Here is a 21,714-nt window from a genome sequence, read left to right on the forward strand (position 1 = left end):
ACGCGACTTCTGAGGCTCCTGCTGATCCGAAAATGATTTTGCCGTGAAAGGGATGCTAAAATGAGTGTCGGCGCTTGTTAACCCGTGACAGCTCTAATGAAGGTGGCGTGCATAACGGACTCTGGAAGTGTGAGGAAAGAGGAGAACTGGCTGGCTGAAGTCCGAGACCCAGCGTGCAGAGTGGAACAAAAGATGGCGGATCCAGATCGATGATAGCCTCAGTGGGTACAAAACATCAAGGCACAGCATTGCGCCTGCGAGAGAGAAAAAGAGCGTTGACACCCTGGTGAGGACCCACACAGGACGAGATCTGGTCTGGTGCAGTATATAAGCATCGGGGAACATGCTGCCGGAGACAAAGGGACCCGCGGCGTAAGGAGCTGCAACGCTGACACGTGTGATTGGGAACAAAAGGGGTGCTAAGGCAAGATAACGCAAAAGGGACGAGAGGACAGCCCGTTCGTCAAAGGAGTCACACAGAACGGGAAACGCTGCCTGTATTTGACTAACCAGCTGAATAGGCTCCACGGTGGAGGGCAAACCGATTCAAGCGAGCAAAGCATCGGTTTCCGCAGCACATTGCATTTACGTGGAACTGATGGCAGCTGCGCTGGGCCACACGGCGACAACCCTGGACGGACCAAAGCAGCTGTAACATGTGGGCATACAGCATTGACAGACCGGCGGGTGAAACAAAAGAAAATCATAACGTGGGACCATTGAATATACTTCATATGCCACTGTGTTCCGGCCTATACAGCACGCGTGGGTGGCGTAGTGTGATAGAACTGCCTGCTGATTCCAATGTCGTCCGCCCCACGATAATGAGTGCTGCCGTGTGAGTAAAGGAGCGAAACGATGGACTGAAGAACTCCATTGTGCAGCGAGGCCTGACCAAAGCGAAGATGTGGACTGCGGTATCCACTGTGGGCCGATGCACGAGGAGAAGTGCTGCCTGCAGGGTCAATTACTCATATGAGTACATTGCGGATCCGGCACATAAGGAGGGAGTGGCTTACAACAAGAGATATTGCAGAAGTAAGCCGTATCCACTGGGTGTCAGCCACAGCACAAACAATAACATTCTAAACAGGTTGCTGTAACGATACGTCCCGGCTCATTAGGAGGGGCGGAACCTACTGAACGAGCAGCTGTAGCCCAATGCGGTTTCCACTGCGGAGGCCATTTTAAAGGGCGGCTGCATTTAAGTGAATTGAGATGGCAAGTGCTCAATTTTCATATTGACCCGGCCAAGGTGCTAAAAGCGGTGTTGATGCTTACGTATTGTGTGGTAGCGGTAGGGAGAGGTGAATAAAATAAAGCTGTACGCGTAGCTGTTAGTAGACACACACACAGCCCTTTGGAGCGCAAGTGCATTACAGGTAAAGTGCTATCAGCGTCCCCTACATTCAGTCACTCTTAATGGCATTTTAGTCTTAACCTTTTTTTCAGTGAGCCTAATTTAGAAGGCCATACATTTTGTTTATCACCACATTAACCATATTCTGCAAAGACGTTTCAAAATGTTGAACTAGTTAAATACCTTTTGCTGTAGTTCAACATAACATTAGATTACCCAAGTAAAACTTCAAGTTAAGGGATCTGCATTTATCCTTAACACACACATTCACAGACAGCATGCTTATCTTGGTTTTATAACCTGCAATAGATAAACATGCACTGGTATACATGGGAAAGCACTCACAATTGCGAATCAGCATTGTCTGTAAAGTTAGTATAGACAATTGCAAATGAAAAGGGCCATTATTGTTTGCCAACTTTCCAAGAAATACAAGCAATACTAATGTTTGCATCTTTGAAATCATACATATACAAAATGATAGCTACTTGCAAGTGGCATTTGTTACCAATGTAGTCTATTCATGTAAGTTGCATGACTAAATATCCTTCAGCTTGTGAACAAATGGGTTAGTACTCAGCCCTTCTAGCAATGCTTAAAAGGCATATATTTATCAGATGTTCAAAGTGTATTCAGTTCCTTGATGCTGAACTTGCATGAGAGCTCTATTCCCATCTTATCTCGCTCCTGCTTCCAACCAGGAGGCGGCTGCTTCAGTTGGCCCAGGCTTTGCCTCCAGAGGTTCCAGCAGGTCTCTACCACGACTTTGACCTGCCTGGGGTGAATGATCAGGTTCTGATGTTTTTTTATTAAGACTTCATTCTGCTAGGCCTCAATGTTTTAACTTTTGTGCCACAGAATATTTTGTGCAGGCGGAAATTGGGTATATGCAGGAAAGAAGCCTACTTTGTCCACCACCAAGTTAGTGACTTGTAGACTTTGAGCACTGCGGTTGCAGGAGTGCATCATGCAGCCACTTTATTTCAGACGAGTTTACTACTCGTTTTGTAATTGATACAAGTGAAAGGGTTGCCATCTGGGGTCCTCCTGCTGACCAGCTCCTAGGCAGCTGTCTAGTTTGCCTTCTGCTTGCACCTGCCCTACTTACTCCGTGTGCAAGATACCGCATGAGAGGGCACAGGAGTGATGATAACCTAACAGGGGAACAAAAGTCAAGAGATCCCAGGAGAATGGGGGAGAGAGAGTGAAGACACCCTCGGAAAAGGGATAAAAAGGAAACAAAAGAAAAAAATTCCCTGAGTGAAGTGAAAGTATGAGGGGGAAAAGAAACACTCCGGAAATGGCACAAGTGAAAACAGTACCCGGAGCAATCAGGAGAAAGACTGAAATTTCTCAAGTAAGAGACTTTATTTGGGACTACGTTTGGAATATTAACCATTATAGTGGCACCTGAAGAACTTTCCACCGAGGGGAGAAAACCAAGAACAGAAGCAGTCAAGCATCTTTTTTGTTGAACTCTTTAGACGTATGTGTTAAGTTACTATACATTTAGTAGTCTGGTATAGGATTTGGGCTAGGGACTTTATGTCTGGATTGATCCTGACAGGAATACCCTCTTTGCCACTCACTAGCCGTCAGGTCCCGTAACCTAGATGATTCTGATATTAAGCTATGAGGAACATTTGGAGTGCCATACTGCAATCCAAAGGGTGCATCATTGTCATTGGATGGTTCTTTGCCCTCATAAATGGAAGAGAGTGACTTAAAGAAATTCTTCCTAGGCAAAAGAGTGAAGGTTTTCTGAATTACTGGCAAAGGTGTCGATGGCTTCAAAGGTTTCGAGCCAGATGCAGATGGAGTCATCAATGTTTTCAATGAAGACGTCTTAGACGTCGATGGCACCTGTGACTTTGATGGCACCACTAGCGAGGACTTGGACTTGTCCTTGGACTTTGTCCCTGACAGACTTCGATGGCTCGAAGGATTCCTCGATGACTTTTCATTGCGTCGAGGCCTCGACGGCTCTCAATGTGAATCTAGTCTTCGCCCCAGGCTCGAGGGAGTGCATGATTTGGCTCAAGCCCTTTCTTACCGGCATCAGAAGGCGTGGTAGGTGCATGACCTACTTGCTTGAAGGGTTTCTGGCTCTCGAAAATGTTGATTATTTCCTGCCTGAATGATTCCCATTCAGCCGGAGTAGAGGCCTTAGTGGGGCAAGATACAGTCCTCTCTGGGGAGGAGTCGGCGATTTGTGATGCCTTTTCTTCAAAGTCCTCGACGACGACAAGTAATGGGAGCCACTCTGTGACCTGGACATTTTATTCTTCTTCCGTCGAGGAGAGTGGTCTCTTGCTTCGTCGGAAGACAGCTTTTTTGACTATGTAGTCGAAGGGGATTTTTTGGGGGGAGTCTACCTACTGCCAAATTTCCCTTTACAATCCTTCAGAGCTTTTCCGGTCATCGTCTGACATTTCCGAAAGACCGAGGTCTTGTGGTCCACACGAGACACCACAAGCATACTCAATGTGGGTCGATCAGCGACATCTTGGTGTCGCAGTCTTGGCATTTTTTAAACCCGGTCTTCGGGTTTGTCGGAGCCGAAGATGAAGACACTTTTTGATAAATCCCAAAAAGATCTCTGAAGCACCCCGTAGTTTCCGAAGTGAAATCTTACTAGGAAAAACAGAACTGAAGCCAACAGCCGCTGCGCGTGCCATCTATACCTTTGATGACATAATCCTCGAGATGGAGGCCCTCGATGGAGATCGAGTCGACCGCATCGACGCACATCGCCCTCTGCCGAACATTTTATCCGAAGCTGGATATTAGAGATATCAAAATTTGTACCGCGCACCGTCACCACTGCTGCGGTCTCCATGCGTTCTGGCAGATCTGAAAAAGAGGGTGTCAAGAGGGGGGTGGCCGAAGGGGTTGTGGGAATAGGAAGTGAGAGTTGTGATGTCCTGTTGGCCGCTTCAGTTCGGTTTGCACCGCTCACTGAGCTTAAGTGCCGGAATTCCCATGTGCTGCTGTGGCGGGTTGTGTTGTTACTCTGTTGTTGCAAGGTGGTGAACTGCGTGCGGATTGCTGTGCAGAGAGGTGGTTGTGCGAGTTTCTGTATGTTGAGTATGCGGAAATTTTAAAGGTACGGTTATAATGGCAAGTATTTGTCGATTTGTTACCACTTTGTCTTTACCTTTCTGCGCTCAACCTCCATGGTCATCCTGTGTGTCTAGTACTCTACTTTGACCGCCTAGCCCAAGACGAGGAACACGTGGACACAATCCATTCGAAATAAATGGTATTTACAGAATCACCAGATCCTGACCTTTTTGAAAAATACTGGGTTAGTTGCATTGGTGGGAACGACTGTTATCCTCCCGGGTCCCCGGAGGAATGTGTAGAAGAAGGCTATAGCTTGGAGGGTCTCGGGAAGATTTGGATGAAGAAGGATGAGAAAGGAGGAATGGGGCGGGAGAGTTGTTTGTTACGGACATAACAAGGGGGGAGTGTGGGGAGTATGCAGGTGCACCGCCCCCCACGTGAGCTCAGGTACTGCCCGAGGATGATCATCTAACAGGGCATCAGAGTCCCCAGCAGTGACGTAATGACTATGTGCCACAAGGCCATTTGCAGGGCCCAGGAGTGTGGGTTAAATTTGAGAATCCACAATTTCATAGTGGAATATTTTTGCTTTTGCTTTTTACTTTTCACATAACATGTAGTGATCGCATTTAGAATTTTTTGTTGTTGTTGCCATCACTGCATAGCTGGTATGCATTGCCCTTCAAAGAGGGTGCAGTATATAATTTCTTTCCCATGCAGCATATTTCCCCCATGTCTCAGCACGACCCATCGCACACAGGACATTATATTTCTCACCACATTCCTGCACTCCTCATACCCCATAGAGAACTTTTGATAGTTCTAGAACACATAGGGTGAAGCACATGACACAGCATTATTATTTTTTATTTCTTCTAACGCACCACATGCCTGTAGGCCTGAAGGCACACAATTATTATGTCATGTGTCTGTAGAGACGCGAGGTGCTAAAAGCAAGAGATCTGACATTTTTTAATAGGGCTCAGGTAGAGAAACTAAGCTCCTATTATAGTGTATTAGGCCATAGTTGTTCGTTGGAAGGACTTGAATGAATTTTATCTCCCCCTGTAAACAGGCTGAGAGCACATGGCCAGTTCTTTATTGCAAGGGAAGCGTTTCTCAAGGGAGGAATGTTTGGTGCCAGCCAATAAGCACTGCCTCATCAAATTATGAAAGAATAAATAATATTTATGAAGGCTTTAGGGAGCGTTTTCAGGCAGCCACAACAAGAAATGTGCTAAATAAGATGGAGAAATTAGCAGAAATTATGGTCCAGGAGCAACGATCAGCAGTGAATGGGTCAAGTTTTTTCTAGGACATTCATAGCAGCTAAGGTACTAGAAGGCAGTGTACCAGGGCTGGCACCATGTAACCAGATAGGGAGTTACATAGTGAGATGGTGAGAATTGGGAATGAATAGAGGAGGTGTGGGTCATGTTGGTTTGTTACCCATTGGTCCATTTCGGAGGGACGTTGAAGCCCCAACTGTCAGAGATAATATGGTCTTTTATTAAGATGTGTTAATCACATGATTGTGGCTATAAAATCTTGGGCCCACGATGGGCGGGTCGAAGTTGGCTTGCCTTGTTCATCTTCCCGGCCGTGATGTACAAATACATTTCTTGTTTTTCCTTGATGTGGTGGACTGTTTTTTTGAAGTTTTGTGTATTGGTTTTGCACCTGCTTTTTGGACAAGAGTTGGGAGAGCCCCTAGTTCTACCGTACTCTCACCCGAGTGGTTTCTGTTTCGGAGGTATGTTAGTCTACCCACTAGGATTAGTGGTTGTAGCATCTACTAGATTATAGAGGATGGTACAAAAACTGCTGTTAGGCAAGATTGTATGCAGTACCCTTTGGGTGCACTACAACAACCCTGACCTCCTGGCAATAGGGACCCAACCTTTGGTATAAGTCTGAACTACACAGGTTGGTAATGTGGCTGAGCAGGCACGCTTATCTCAAGAGGGGTCAATGTGAGCAGTAATGTTGTGACACAGAGTTTCACAGTACAGATATTCAAACAAACACGTATACTCAAGGTTTCTTGATAAAACAATTATTAATTTATTTAACAGTCAGTTATATAAGCCTTCTTCAGAAAGGGAGCAAAACATGTAACACTTAAATATACTTCAGAACACACTCTTAGTTTCTCTAAATCATATGACACCAATTGGGGATGGCACACAAGACACTTCCCTCAGGTGACTTAAATAGCTAAGACACCGTGGACATTGATTTATCACTGGTACATTTAGAGCAATACTGAGTTTGGTGAAAAAGATAGAATAGAGGAATAAAACAAAGGTTAACAAATAATTCAGAAACAGGTACTTACTTTTAAACACCTTCCAAAGCAGAGTAAATTAACCCTTTCCTGGTGGAAAGTCCAAAGCACAAAGTCAGAGGTAAAGAAGCGTCTCAGGGAGCCAGGACAGCCAATGTTAAATGCACAATGACAAAGGGAGCAGAAGATCTTCTTTGCAGGTAGATAAAAAAGTCTTGCACAATGTTTTTAGAAATGTTTGTAGACAATAGAACACTTGAAGGGCCACAAGCTGGGAGGCTTGTGCAGGGCAAAGCTTTAGCAACTCTGCAAGGTAACTAAGACAGGTCAACTGAGGGCAAGCAAGGCTACACAACAAGAGGTAAGTTCTCTTAGACTTTACAGTACCTCTTGTTAGAAGAAATGGTTCCAGCTGGCTTCTGTTCCTGTACAGCTCTGCAGATCCTGTTGTTCCTGAGCCTCAGTCGTGGGGACTCCTGCTCTGCAATGGGAAGGTCAGCGGCAGCAATGGGCAAACTTCAATTCAGCGGTTCGTCTGTGTTTCAGCTCCTCGCGTCTGACAACAAATAGCAACACTGAGGTTCTCGGATACCACTTCAGACTTTCCTTGCATCTGGGGTCCAGCACTCTGTTGAGGTGGCTCAGGCTTGGTCAGTCCTGCATCATGGAAGTCCGGAGGATCTTTCTAGGGCTCGGGTCAGACGTAAAAGCAACGCACACAATCTGATGTTCCTCTCCCTGGCTCTTCAGTTTGTGTGGGAGTGAGGGGTCGTTTGGGCCCACCTCACACATTCAGCACAGAATAACCCACTTGCTCGCGCATTAGCGAGGGACGCCTCCATTGCCCATATGCTAACATTATCATAAGTGGGGCTATTGCGGGATACAGTTGGCTTCATTTTGTGTGCCCTCGACTCCATCTTTGGACAAGGCCTCACTGTGATAATACAAAAAGGCTGCTCTCACCTCTGCAGCACTGCGCCCAGCAGGCTCATGGCCCCCACCTTTACCTCCCTGTCTGAAAGCTTCACAACTCCCTTTCTCACGGATGCGCAGGGGATAATTGAAACAAATGACAATGTATCATCTCACTCTTCCTCTGTGATCACTGTCCTGTGTGTGAACCGGCTCGAACCATGCCTTGTAGCTCATCCATCTCCACAAGCCTGTCCCTGCTCCTTTGCCCCCGCAGTTGGAAAATGACTGCTAATGTAACCCTCTGCCCTCCTAAGGTATTCTCTTGATGTACCAGAAGTATGACCTTGGTGTGCAGCCCACCCCAGAGTGCCCCAAATAAACCCAGACCTCTGTGACAGTATAGTGTTCCCTAAAACTAACATATGTCATTATGCTCCCCACTTGCCTTGATGTGCTAGGAACCACCCAGTCGCCCAGGTTATCACAGAGGGCAAGCCCTCTACACCTTGTACCACATAAAAGTCCCAATGAAAGATGTGTAACCACATGTATACAATTCATAGGTTTTCTAGATTTATTCAAAGGTATACTAATGATTGTTGTTTATTATATGTAGAATGGTAGTTTCTCATGCCAGCTTACTTGGTGTCAACTATCTCGCCGTGACCTAACCCTCACCCCTCCCGGACACATGCAGCTGGACCATGTGACGCTCACCCTCCCGCCATCTGGTTAACCAATCCAGAAGAAACAGCGCCTACATCGATATATGTGTCTTCGCCTTCCAGCCAATCCCGCACTGTTTTAGCACCCTATGTTAGTTGCATCATCTATGATGCTGTTTTCATTTATAATGGTTTGTAACTAATGTTTGCCAGAGCGCTCTGCCAACTTTATATACACTTACCTAATCTTGCAACCTGTCCTCCTAGTCTCATTCCCCACTGGGGTGTATTATAATTTATGAATATTCATGTGTAAGTCGGGGAGAGTGAGCCTTTACATTTGGCGACCCCCGACGTGATCGAGAAAGGTGCGCCGAGAGAGGCCCCCCGTGCCGTGCGCCGAGATCCGGGACGCCCCCAGCAAGACCATCGCCTCTGCGGTTGACCAGTGTGCACACAAAAAAAGAAAGGTTCCAAGGGTCCCCGTCATCTTTGCAAAGACCAAACTAACTGCTTGCCGAGGCGGGTCACGGCTTGGTTGGGGTACGGCCCAAATTGTGGATAGATCGTGAACGGAGGCTCTCGGACCACCCTGCTGAACACGGGAGTACTAGTTGCGAGATTCCCAAGGGAGGGAAAAAAATTGAGAGATAATACCGTAAAAGATAAGGGTAATGGAATAGTGGGAATCAGATGTTGAGTTTAGGGACAGTGCAAGTGAAACTGACAGGCTTTTCTTATCTATCCTTTATATGGCCATTAGGTTGTTGTGGACAAAGTGATAAAAGGGAATACGGGATCCTAGCTCCGGAGGGGGGTAGTAGGCAGCGCTGCATAGCATTGTCTTGACCAGTGCAGGGAATGAGTTGAGATAAAGAGAATAAAACGTAGGAGTCTCATATTTAGTAGGCTCGGAGTAGTTATTTAGAATATTCTGTTTCCGTGTGAGTAGAATTCTTCAAAGAGGCAGCCTAAGGGGGCTCAAAGGTGGGGAGTGAATGAAAAGAAATAGCAATAAGAGAAAAAGAGAATAGAGGTAGAATAACGGGGTAATTAATATTAAAAAGTAGTACATGTTTTATGTTGTTGAAGTCACTTTTTACTTTGTCTGTCGATAAAATATGTGCATATTATGATGTCCACAGAATGAGTATTGCTGAGAAATGCGTTATGTGATTGCAGAAATCAAGGTCTAAGTAATTAAGGTTGTTGATGTTTAACGTAATGTGGGTTAAAAGATACTGATAATAACATTGGAAAGTTCTTTTTTTTTTTATTACATTGTGTACTAGCCCTGGTATAAGAGTGAGACATAAAAAAGTGTGGAAAGACATTATTGGGGGGAGACACACCACTAGCGCATATCTGGCAACACCTCCCCTTGTACAGTGAAAAAATACAAAAATATCAAGAGCAATGGCTTACAGAAATAAAAGGAGAGGGTTCACCCCAAATATGGCCAGAGGGAGGGTCTTTTGAGAAAAGAGTCTTAGGTCTTATAGCAACCCATTTGCTAGCAAAGTATTGAGGTAAGCAACTACAAAACAGACGCAAATTACTAGATTTGTGGAGAATGTTCGAGAAAACAGCCACAAGCCCTGACACAAAAATGAAAAGGCCCTCAGAAGGGCAGGCAGCCCCGACAAAGGGAGGGGGAATAACGGTGGAGGAAGGTTCAGTAAAAACAGGGGAAAATGATATCACTAAGATCTACCCATTACTGACGAGGCCCGCAGTAGGCTACAGTGAGCCCAGGTATGTGCCTGTGCCAAATAGCCTGGCAGCCTCAGTTGCCACAGCCCCGCCACCGTATGAAACAAGAGGATTGTATGGACCAACTAGTGCCCCTCCAGTGGACCTAGCGCAGCTAACTGGAGATTTAGATAGACAGCTCGCTCATGCCCAAATGGAAATAACACGACTAAGAGCCCTGTGCGATAGGGGACAGATGTTGCCTGGGGGAGGAGAAGTACCACCAAGTGTAGCGAGTGATCTGACACCTCCACCAAGCATAGCGGGGAGAGGGGGGGGATCTACACCATCTCCACCGCCGCAGAGAAATGTGCCAAAAGGTCAGGAAAACGAGTGGCAATCAGGGGAATTTTTCTTCCATTTAAATAACAAACCAATAAAAATAATACGAGCAGAAGCAGCAGATGAACGAGGAGGAGAGGGACAGTAAGAAAGAGAGTCAGAGGAGGAAATAGATGAAGTAGGGAGTGATCTGGATGAGTACGAAGAGGGGATGGCCGCGGCAGGATTTGCGCTCCCATTAGCAATGGACCAAGAAGATGGGGGAGGGCTCCCAAGGTGGCAAGGGAGGTTGAGGCAAAGAGTAGGGAACATGTTGATAAGTAAAACAAAGAAGGAAACGGTAAGTAAAAAAGGAAGTAAGGCCAAATTACAGATGCCTCTGATACATAAGGGAGCAGGGAGACCGCACTACATACCCTGGGCACAGATGGACAAACATAACCTGTTAAAACTCCTCCCTCCACTTTCGGGGGGCGGGGAAGTGGATACATGCATTCAACAAGAACACAGCATGGGTACCATTGGCTATAGGAGATGTAAAAAGTCTACTAGTGTCTGCCGTCGGTGATCAAGCAGACGGAGTGTGGGTGAAGGCAGGTTTCCCGGGAGTAACAATGAACTGCGACCCCCATGACGGGTCATCATTTAACAATATAAGAGTACAAGTATGGGATGCATTGCGGAGAACCTTCCCAGATACACCAGACTTACATTTAGTAATGCAGTGCATTATGGGAGAAGAGGTAGAGGCTACTAAATTCATCCTTTGGGTGCAGCAAGACCTGTGGAGATCAGAAACGGGCATGGCATGGGACCAATCCACCGCCTTGTTTTATTTTATAATTAAAAAAAGGCTCCCGAAGGAGGTACAGAAGGCCTTGGGTAAAATAGCTGGGATAGAAGCCAAAGGCTGGCCAGAGATTCAGAGCATAATTGTACACCATTGTAGGAGGATCAAAGAAAGGGAAAAGGAGATGGCACAAAGAAGGTTGTCAGAGGAAGCAAAACTGGTTCAAAATAAATTAGTTAAGGTTGCGGCAATGAATTCAGCACAACCCACTGACAGGCAGGAGGAAGGAGAAGAGGGGTCAGGAAATACACCAGCGAGGATGGCAGCAGCATGGTCTGCAAAGGGACAAGAGCAATGGGCAGGAGAGGAGCAATACGAAGGGCCCCAATGGCAGGGCAGACCCGCAAGGGGAGGAGGTGGATACCGTGGACAGAGAGGAGGATTTGGAGGAATGGGAAATAGAGGATTTGGAGGGCAAGGAATGAGGGGAGGACCGCAAGGGTAATTTTGGAATTGCGGGAGGTGGGGACATTTTTCCAGAGAATGCAGCATGCGACCACTAGGATATTACCAAGGGCAACCTCCCAGGGGGAACGAACAGCAGTGGGGTCACCCACAGCCAGGCAGTCCTTACGGGTTACCAATGGGTGGGAGTGGGCAGAACGAACAATGTTATAATGAGCAGCAGCAGAGGGTGCAGCAGAGGGTACAGCAAATGCCACACAGGCAGCAACCCCAACAGCAAGGGATGAAATAACAGGTAGCACGCCAGAACACAATGGGAAACGCGAACACTAACATTTTTGCAACAACTGCAAATGGCGCGCCGGCACCTTTCCGCGGCGTAGCTGTGGTGGGGGACAATGTCTTTTCTGCCCCAGGAACAGAAACTTACACAGATTAGGGCAGCGTACAAAAAGCACTTGCATGTCCAGTCCTATCAACTACCCTACGTGCAGAAGAGGAACCACTGGTGGGGGCGGAGATAGGTAACACACAGTTCATCTTTATGGCGGACTCAGGAGCTGAAAAATCGTGCCTCATGGAAGGCCGGTTCCCGCTCTCAGGGAAAAAATTTGGAAACGCAGGCGTTCTCTGGAGCTATTTTAAAAGTTCCTTACACAAAAGACTTGGACATAACGGTAGGAGGGAAGATGGTGCGAGCACCCCTACTGTACCATGAAGACTTGCCAATAATTTTATTGAGAAGGGACCTCCTGAGCAAATTGAATATGACAATCTACTTTACAGAACGAGGGATAGTATGCTCCACCCCAGGGATATGTCCAGCAAGGGCCATGTTAATGATCAGCACTATGACCAATGAGATTGCAGTACGAGGGGTACCCACTGATATTGATATGTTCATTTATGGGATACGGGTACTTGCCAAAGTGGTGCCCGAGATAACATGGAAGGAATGGAGAGTGCCATCTGACTGTGTTCCGCCCCATTGTATACTCAGATGTTGTGCCAGGGACAATTATGCCCATTGATTTGGAAGCAGTGCAAGTTTCAAACAAATGTATTTGTCATGATGCCTACCTCCAAGGAGCCAGGCCGGGCCCAGCAACCCCAGAGGCAGACATCATTTTCCCCAGGGAAGTCTCAGCGGGCCCAAGTCGGGGCCCTTTGGACTCAGTCCTGGCGCCTTAGGCGCCAGGCTCATAGCGGACCCCAGTCCTGGCGCCTTAGGCGCCAGGCTCATAGAAGAGGATATGTGTTTAAGTGCTTGGGTGCACACTTACCTGATGCAGACCTTGCTGCTTCATCCAGGCCCTCTTGAGGCCTGAATGGGACTACTTTACCTGTAGGACTACTTCACCACCCGGGTGTGGTCGGGGAAGGATACATACCTGATTGGTGGAAGGATACATACCAGGAACTTCTTCCAAGGCTATTTAAACCCCACCCGAACAGCCACTCGTGCTTCGCGTTGTTCTGCACCTAGCAGCTGGACGCTCACCGTGTCAGCTCCTGCATCCTGACTTCAGCCACGCCTGCCAGCACCCTGGAACACCTGCAAGGGGAGAAAGGAAGAGAATAGGAGAAGAAAAGCCCTTACCTGCTAAATCTGCATCCCGGAGTCATTTCTCCAACGGCCCTGAAAAGGAAGACATCATTTTAAAGGCATTTGGTTTCCATCGCTGCAGCGCTGCATTTTACTCACCTTTTCAAGGCGCTTCCATCTTCAGCAGCGATCTTCCGGATTCAGCTACGCCCCGGCGCCTAGAGGAAAAAAGACAAGAACGAAGGTGAGAGGGAGAAAAGGAATAAGGAAAGCTCAGTTTCCTTTTAAGTCTTACCTGTTGGATTATTCCCACTGCATTTCGGGTCCTGCCGCTTCCTGGCATCTCCGGACCCCGGCCCCTATGGGGAAAAAAGACAAAGACATTGAATGAGCGAATGCAAAGACATTACCTGAGCGCTCATCCAGAACGGTTTCACTTCGGGTCGGCGCCATATCTCCGGCACTCCGAACCCCGGCCCCCAAGGGGAAAAAGACATAAGCATTAGCGCTTGCTGCAATTAGACAACGAACATTATTATTAAGCTTGAACTTTTGAACAGAACTTTTACAGCGCCTTACCTGAACAGTCAAGCTTACCTGAACTCCCATCAATCCTCAATCCAGTGGAGTAACTGGGTTTCAACGCGCCCCTGCATCAGAAGCAGGATGGAGAGCTCATCCTTCCAAACCCTAAGGTGAGGCTTCACGGGGAATCGTGGAGGAGGTATCGTGGAGGGTTGGAAGGGAGTGGGAGGCTTGAGCATTGTTCCACAGTTGGTAATACTCCCTTTTCACGCACAGGAGGGTATCCAACGAGCCAGGGAAGCCAGAATAGAGGGGCCCTTCCTGTCCATTTTCAGAGTTCTGCGCCTTCGACGCCGCGCCTCCGTGGGAACCAGGTGAGCGTTACAGTATTGCAGTAATAGGGCTGGACAGGCATGGATGTGAGTGGAGAACAGTGCTGTGCATAGACCCAAACGCAGCGTTGCGATTTTGACTGATGAGGAATTGTTCACTGACAATGATACTGATGGGGAAATTATAATGGAAATAAGTGTACCTTGTGACATAATGATCCAGCATAGAGAAACACATAACCCTCTCATGGCTAGCGTTAGTGCACCACCCACTATATTTGATGAAGATATGGAAAAGGTACTACCAGAATTATGGACTACGAGCCCACATGATGTAGGGCTATTGCAAAAGGTCACGCCCATAAAAATAAAATCGAAACCTGGTGCAATTCCACCTAGAGTAAAACAGTACCCATTATCACGAGAAGCAGAGGAGGGGATAAAGGAAACTATAAGCGCATTATTACAACAAGGTATAATGGTGCCATCAAATTCACCTTGTAAGACAACAATTTACCCGATTAAAAAGGAAAGGGGCGGGGCTTGGAGGATGATACAGGACCTATGCCCACTTAATGACATCATACAGTTCCCATTAGTGCGGAATCCTGCATCGATTTTGTGTAGCATACCTAAAGAAGCCACTTGTTTCACGGTAGTGGATTTGAAGAACGCTTTCTTCTCAGTGCCACTCGACCCAAGCCATCAGTATCTCACAGCATTTACATTGGGAGGCAACAGATATGAACATTGTAGATTGCCACAGGGGTACTGTACTGTCAGAGTCCCAGCATCTTCAATAGAATTTTACACGAAGACCTTGGTAATGTAGATGTAGAGAGCACAATAATTCAATATGTGGATGACCTCCTCATCTGCAGTAAAAGTGAAGAAGAGTGCAGAGAGGACTCTATTTCATTACTAAATTTACTGGCTACAAAAGGATACAAAGTGGACAAGGGCAAGCTTCAATACTGCTAAGCAGAAGTGTTGTACCTGGGACAGTTAATTTCAAAAGATGGGAAAAGAATAATACCCGACAGAGCGGCAGCAAAACGCCATGCAATGATGCCAAAAACAGTGAAGGACATGCAGAAGTTTCTCGGCATATGTAACTATTTCCGTGCATGGATTTTGGACTATGCAGAATATACACGTCCATTATTGCAAGCATTAAAAGAAGCCCAAAATAGCAGCACCCCAATAAAATGACGCAGGAAATGATGACACAATAATTCAAATTGAAAGATCTCATCACACATGCCCCAGTATTAGCGAACACAGATTATGACCGGGAGTTCTACCTCTTTTCACATTGCAATGGAATACTGATGACAGCAGTGCTAACACAAAAAACATTGCTAGGTCACAAGCCATTGGCCTACTACAGCGGTACATTAGACTCAGTGATGTAGGGCCTCTTTGCATGCGAACAAGGTCTCGCAGCAGCGCCCTTTGCGATAGAAAAAAGCACAATTGTAATGGCATGCTCAGAAACTTTGTATGCAGAACATTCATTATTTGCCATTCTAGAAAGAACAAAATCAACGTTCACAACACAAAGAGCGATAGCTTACAAAATAATAACATCCAGCCCAAACGTCCATGTAGTTAGATGTAAAAGTGTAAACCCTGCTACCTTCATTACTGAGCCCTGTACTGTAGAAGATATGCAAGAATACGATTGTGCCACGTACGAGGGGGAGGGAAATGATATCCCAAAAGCGAGCGAAAATGCACTTGAAGGGGAAATATACTTCGTGGATGGGTCAACGTCGATTGACAGTGAGACAGGAGAAAAACATGTAGGAGCAGCAGTGGTAAGAATAGAAGGAGATATGATACGAGTACGAGGTTACAGTGCAGAAACGCCTCCCATCACACTAATCAGCACAAGCAGCAGAATTGATTGCGCTAATTGAAACAAAACATACAGCCAAAGGATGTGCAGTGACAATATATTCTGACTCGGCATATGTGACAACAACAGTGCTTTCAGGGCTGTCACGATGGTGACGAAGAGGGTTCCGGAGGGCAGATGGTTCGCCAGTACAGCATGTAGCACTATTAAATGACTTAATTGAAGCGCTAGCAGAACCGTCAGTGGAAGCATTGGTAAAGTGCCAAGCACACACCAATAACACGGACGCGATCTTGCTTGGGAACGCGGTAGCGGACGCTGCTGTGAAAGAAGCCACATACTTCAATGTTCCCCAACAACTAGAGTGCATTGTAAAAACCACAAGTTCAGAAGTACAGGAGGAAGGATACAACTACACACCCATTTTACAAGTTATAGAATTGCAAAAACATGCACCATTAGAAAAACAGGAATTATGGGGAAAAAGAGGATGTAAACAATCACCAACAGATTTAATATGGCAGCAAGAAATGACAGGGAAGGTAGCGATGCCAGTAGAATTGTTACTAATAGCATTTCAACAGCTCCACTTCCCAACGCATGTAACAAAACAACACATGGCAGCAGAGATTCAGGAAGAATGGTTTGTCCCCAATCTGCAGGAACAACTATCCAAATTAACGATAGAATGCACATGGCAAACATACAATTCAGGAATCACTCTCAGAACACTACGAGGAACACTGCCATATCCTTTGGGGCCTTTTAGAGAGCTCCACATAGACTATGCGGACATGGGAGAAATGTGTAATGGGGCAAGATATCTCATTGTAATAGTGTGTCCCTTCTAACGGTGGGTGGAAGCTGGGCCATGTCCACACCCAGATGCAAAGTGCACAGCAAAGTTTTTGGTACAAGAGGTTTTCTCCAGGTGGGGTATATGCGATGTGATTAGATCAGACAACGGCACCTATTTTGTGAATGACATCTTCTCTTCTCTTAGGTCTAAAGCAGAAATTATGTTCGATTTATCACCTGCAGGGTAACGGACTGGTAGAAAAAATCAACGGCCTGTTCAAAAGCAAATTGTCCAAGTTATGTAACACAGTTAGAAAGAACTGGGTATATTGCTTGCCCCTAACACTGTTGCAATTCAGAACGCAACCAAGTAAGGACCATCATTTGAGCCTGCACGAAATAGTGACGGGATGGCACATTCATACACCATTGTCGCCAGTAAGAAAAGCGTCAGACGCTCACAGAGCTGCCACAGTGCTGAGGGATGAATTTAAGGAATACCATACCCAACTGACACGTGCGCTACGACCTATAGCAAGACAAATAGCACCTGCATTCACACAGAATAATGAAACACATACAACACCACCAGCACAAGACAGCTCCACAGGACAGTTAAAACCAGGAGAAAACATGTATGTGCGTAGTTTCATGCGGAGATGGAACTCCCCACGATTCCATGGCCCCTACGAAGTTATTTACTGCACACCCACTGCAGTAAAAGTTAAGGGGTTGAAGTATTGGGTGGATCTCTCAGATGTGAGAAGAGCACACGATAGCACAACTCCTCAAAGTGAACAACAATAGAGTCAAGAAGTTGCAAGTGGTTAAAATAGAGATGTATAAAATGGAATAAAATAAGTAAAGAATTTTGAGAAAATTGTGTGATAAAGAAACATGTGTAAAGGATTATGTTAAACGTTTACAGTTTACCTCTCTCTCTCGCCATCCTTCTGTCACTTACTACTTTCTCATGTTTTCCAACTAAGCTCATCTTCTTCAAACATTTATGAAGTTTAATAGAAATAAAAGAGTTAGAGGTAGAAAAGTGAATAGCAGAAAAATGAGGTCCTCGAAGCTGCCCGTCGACTGGACCCAGCGGGCGTCGAGGATCTCTTGTAAGGGGCGCATCCGAAGCCTGCAAAGGCGCACCAGATAAATGCAGGAGGACATCATCCCGAGGAGGGACTTGATAGATCTTACCCTGGCCATGTCCGTGGCCAGCAGACGCTGCACCTTGCCCAGAATGGTCCTGGTCCTTTCCTCCGACGGCGAGGCCAGCCGCGCCACTGTGTCGAGCTTGGCTCCCAGAAACAGGTCGACTTGCGACGGAACCAGGTGGGATTTTGGAAAGTTGATGGAGAATCCCAGGTCTGTGAGCAGCTGGACGGTCTTCGCGGTGTGCTCCACGGCGAGTTCCCTCGTCCTTGCCCGGATGAGCCAGTCGTCCAGGTAGGGGTAGACGTGGATCCCCTGTAGGCGCAGCCGCGCTGCCACCGGTGCGAGGCACTTGGTGAACACACTGGGTGCCGACTTCAATCCGAACGGGAGGGCCTTGAACTGGTAGTGCCGCCCTTGGACCACGAACCTGAGGAACTTTTGGTGTCTTTTTAGAATGGAGATGTGGAAGTACGCATCCTCCAATTCCAACGACGACAGGAAATCGCCCTCCTCCAGCTGTCCCAGCATATGCTGGAGGGTGACCATACGGAACTTCTGCGCCTTGATGTACTTGTTCAGTCGTTGTAGGTCCAGGATGGGATGCCATCCTCCTGTCTTCTTTTTTACGAGGAAGTACCTTGAGTAAACTCCGGAGCCCCGAAGCCCCTTTGGGACGAGCTCGATGGCACCCTTCTTGAGCATCGCCCTTACTTCCAACAGTAGTTGAGGGACGTGATTTTCCTTCCTGGCCACGGGTGGAACGCGAGGGCACTTCTGAAACTCGAGGGCGTGCCCTTGGGCAAGGGCGTCCAGCACCCAGTGGTCGGTGGAGAGGGACTCCCACACGCTGACGAACCTCGCCAGCCGGCTTCCCACTGGGGTGCTTCGGCGGGGGCCCGACCCCACGGTCGGTTCAATCTTGTTTGGAGGCCGCCTTGCCTCCTTGACCTCCCTGTCAACGACGACGGGCACCACCTGACTTGCCGCGTCCCCTGTAGGCTTCCTGGGACGAAGATCTTGCCACTTGGCGGTACGTGGAGGAGCCACTGCCGGATCCCTTGGAGGCACCTTGTCTGCCTCCGGAGCTCCGAAAGGACGGCCGTCGTTGCTGGAGCACTCCCAGTGCCCGGGCAGTCTCTGTGTCTGTCTTGATGGCCTGAAGGGACTCATCAAACGCCTTCCCAAACAGGTTGTTCCCGTCGAAGGGCATGTCCAAAACCTTGGTTTGTACGTCCTGGCGGGAATCCGTGGCCTTGAGCCATCCTCGTCTCAAGCTAACGCCGTTGCCCAACTGACGGAAACCGGTGTCGGCGATGTCCGTTGCCACCGTGATGGCGTGGTCCGAAGCAATCTCACCCTCCTGTAGGATTTCAAGGGACTCAGCCCTTTTGGCGTCCGGAAGGAAGTCTAACAGAGGGGCGATTTTGAACCACAACTCCCTGTTGTAGCGGGCTACGGTAGCCAGGGCGTTGGCCGTCTTGATAGTCGTCGCTGCGGATGAGATGATCCGTCGTCCCATCGTGTCCAACTTCCTGCCCTCGCCGTCCGGCGGGGAAGTTGATGTCGAGGCCGATGCCCCCCCAGCTTTCTTCTTTGCCGCCGCCGAGACGACCGAATCCGGGGTAGGTTGTGCCCGAAGGCATAAGGGGGCAGCTTCGGGGACCCGGTACTTCTTCTCGTACCGGTCCCTCTTTGCCGGCGCTGTGGCAGGGTTCTTGAGGAGGGCGAGCCCCTCATCCCAGATGTCATCAAGAGGCGGTATGGCGAGGACCGTCTTCCTTTTAGCCTCGTGCCGTTGGTAAAGGAACCCTTCTTTCTTCTTTTCTTCTGGGCAGAGCTGGAAAAGCTCGGATGCCCTGGAAATCATGGCATGAAAGGATCCAATCTCGTCGGGCGCGGACGCCCGAGCAGGGGGTAACGGGGAGACAGGTCCCGTCGTCGCCTCCGCCGTCATCTGTACCTGTCGTAGCCGTGTCCGTGCCTGTATCGTCCCCGTGGGTAGTAGACCGGGGGGAAGGCAGAGCAGGCCGCAGAGGTGGGAGAGGTGGCATAGGATGTGTCCTCCTCCTCTTATGCGGTGGACTCTCCGAAGGTCCTGGCTCCGGTACCCCCGTCAGGTCTGGCTCAGGTACCTCCGTCGGGGGAAGAGGCAACCTTGTCCTTATCTCCGAGCATAAGGACTGAACCGCTGACAAAATGGCCGCCGAAGTGTCCTGCGGTGCCGGAAACGACGGACACGAGGGCTCTTGAGGAGCCTTGTCGGCGACGCCGTCGCTCTCGTCGTCGCCCTCGTCGGGATCCCTCGCGATGGGCTGGGCCTCTTCCACGATTTCGATGAGCTCTTCTTCAGAGGTTGTGTCCGTATCCACGATGGCCACCAGCCCCTCCCCCACCTTTTCCAACGAGGACTTCATCGGGGTCTTCTCAAAGGGCCTGAAAGACAACTCCCTCCGCGGTGGCAGGGAGACTCTGGGTCCTGAGGGCGCCTCCACTGGTCTAGCCTTCACAGGCTGAGCCAGGGCCGCGGCGACATCCTCAATCGAGGTCTTAGCAGGGTGAATTAAGGCCATCGCCACCTTCTGGACGCCTGGGGCCTTCACCTTGGGGGTGGAAGGTCCGAGCCTCGCTCCCCCTCTGCCGGAATCTTCGAGATCGACCGGGGCCTCTCCAGAAGCTTTGCCGGGTTCTCGGACTTCCTCTTACCCGAGCCAGAGCATTGGCTCGTGGTTGATGGCGCCGGGGAGGGTGCGCCCTGCCTGGCAGCCAAGGAGCTCGACCGGTGCTTAGCCTTTTGTTGGGTCCCCGTCGCTGGGGCGCCCTCACAGGACTTAGAAGACCGCTCAGACTTATTTTTCGTCTTCTCGCCTGACGGGCTCTTCCCTTCCAGCCAGTTGGCGAGACGGAGGTGGCGATCCTTCATGGTCCGCTCCGACATGTTCCCACAAAACGCACAGTTCTTCTCCGTGTGAGTCTTGTCCTCATGGAGACAGTAGAGGCATAACGAATGCTCGTCCTCCTTGAAAACATTCTGAAGCTGGCATCCAGGGCAGGTCCTGAACAGCTTCCCGGGCATCGAGCTTCCTTTCTCCTGGGCCATGTCCGGGGTAGGCCTCGGAACTTCTGGAATCCTCCAAAAGCGTAACTCGAGGAAAGCCTCACCCTTGAGGGGCGTAGAAAACTCCGAAACGGGTCCCCGTTGATCAGATGTCGAAACGGTGGAGCTTGAGGCTCTATTTAACCGAAAAATGAGAAAAAATCTCCTGAAAAAGCACGAAAACACAGCAAAAGCTCGAGAGCTACAGCATGAGGACTCCCAACACTTGAACGTGCGGTACAAATCTGAGGATGGCTGCCAGAGGTGGGGCTTAGGGAGAGGGCAGTCATTGGTTGGGGGCAGTATGACCCAGAGAACAGTGATTGGTTACTACTAAGAAAGACAGATCAGAAACAAAACTGATACTGATTTTTTTCTATACCGAGGATTCCCGGCCTGACGACGGGGAATATTCATGAGCATGTGAATCCATGCCAGACCCCATGCTGGAGAAGTGTTATTACATGGCTAGACCTACATTTTGATGCAATCAGTCTAACCGTTTCTTACTGTGGCATGGGGACATGACATTTTTTACTGGGCATCTAGGATACAGCATCATATTCCTCCAGTAAATCTCTCCTCCTTCAACCCCTCCCCAAACAAACCAAATCAGCCTCCCTGGCCTGCACAAACTCAACACACGCAGACCCACAATTACTCACTCATTCAAACACAGCCGTCATTTCAAAAAGCATTTAAATTAAATGAATGTTGTGTGAATGGGTGAACAAACGTGTTTGAGTGAGTGAATGCTATTTTAAATAATTTCAAACAGAATTTACTCGCTTATTCACACATATGCACGCATT

The 21,714-nt window shown here is 48.2% G+C and overlaps 1 protein-coding gene across 8 annotated transcripts in view; it reads right to left on the bottom strand.

The window, feature by feature from the left end:
• The window catches only part of CHFR (checkpoint with forkhead and ring finger domains), an 893,929-nt gene that overhangs the window by 656,124 nt on the left and 216,091 nt on the right, over positions 1–21,714 (bottom strand). The gene's annotated exons all lie outside the window — the stretch shown is intronic.

This window comes from Ambystoma mexicanum, chromosome 10 (genome assembly GCF_040938575.1).
Source record: "Ambystoma mexicanum isolate Mex_15411 chromosome 10, UKY_AmexF1_1, whole genome shotgun sequence".
Lineage (NCBI taxonomy): Eukaryota > Metazoa > Chordata > Amphibia > Caudata > Ambystomatidae > Ambystoma > Ambystoma mexicanum.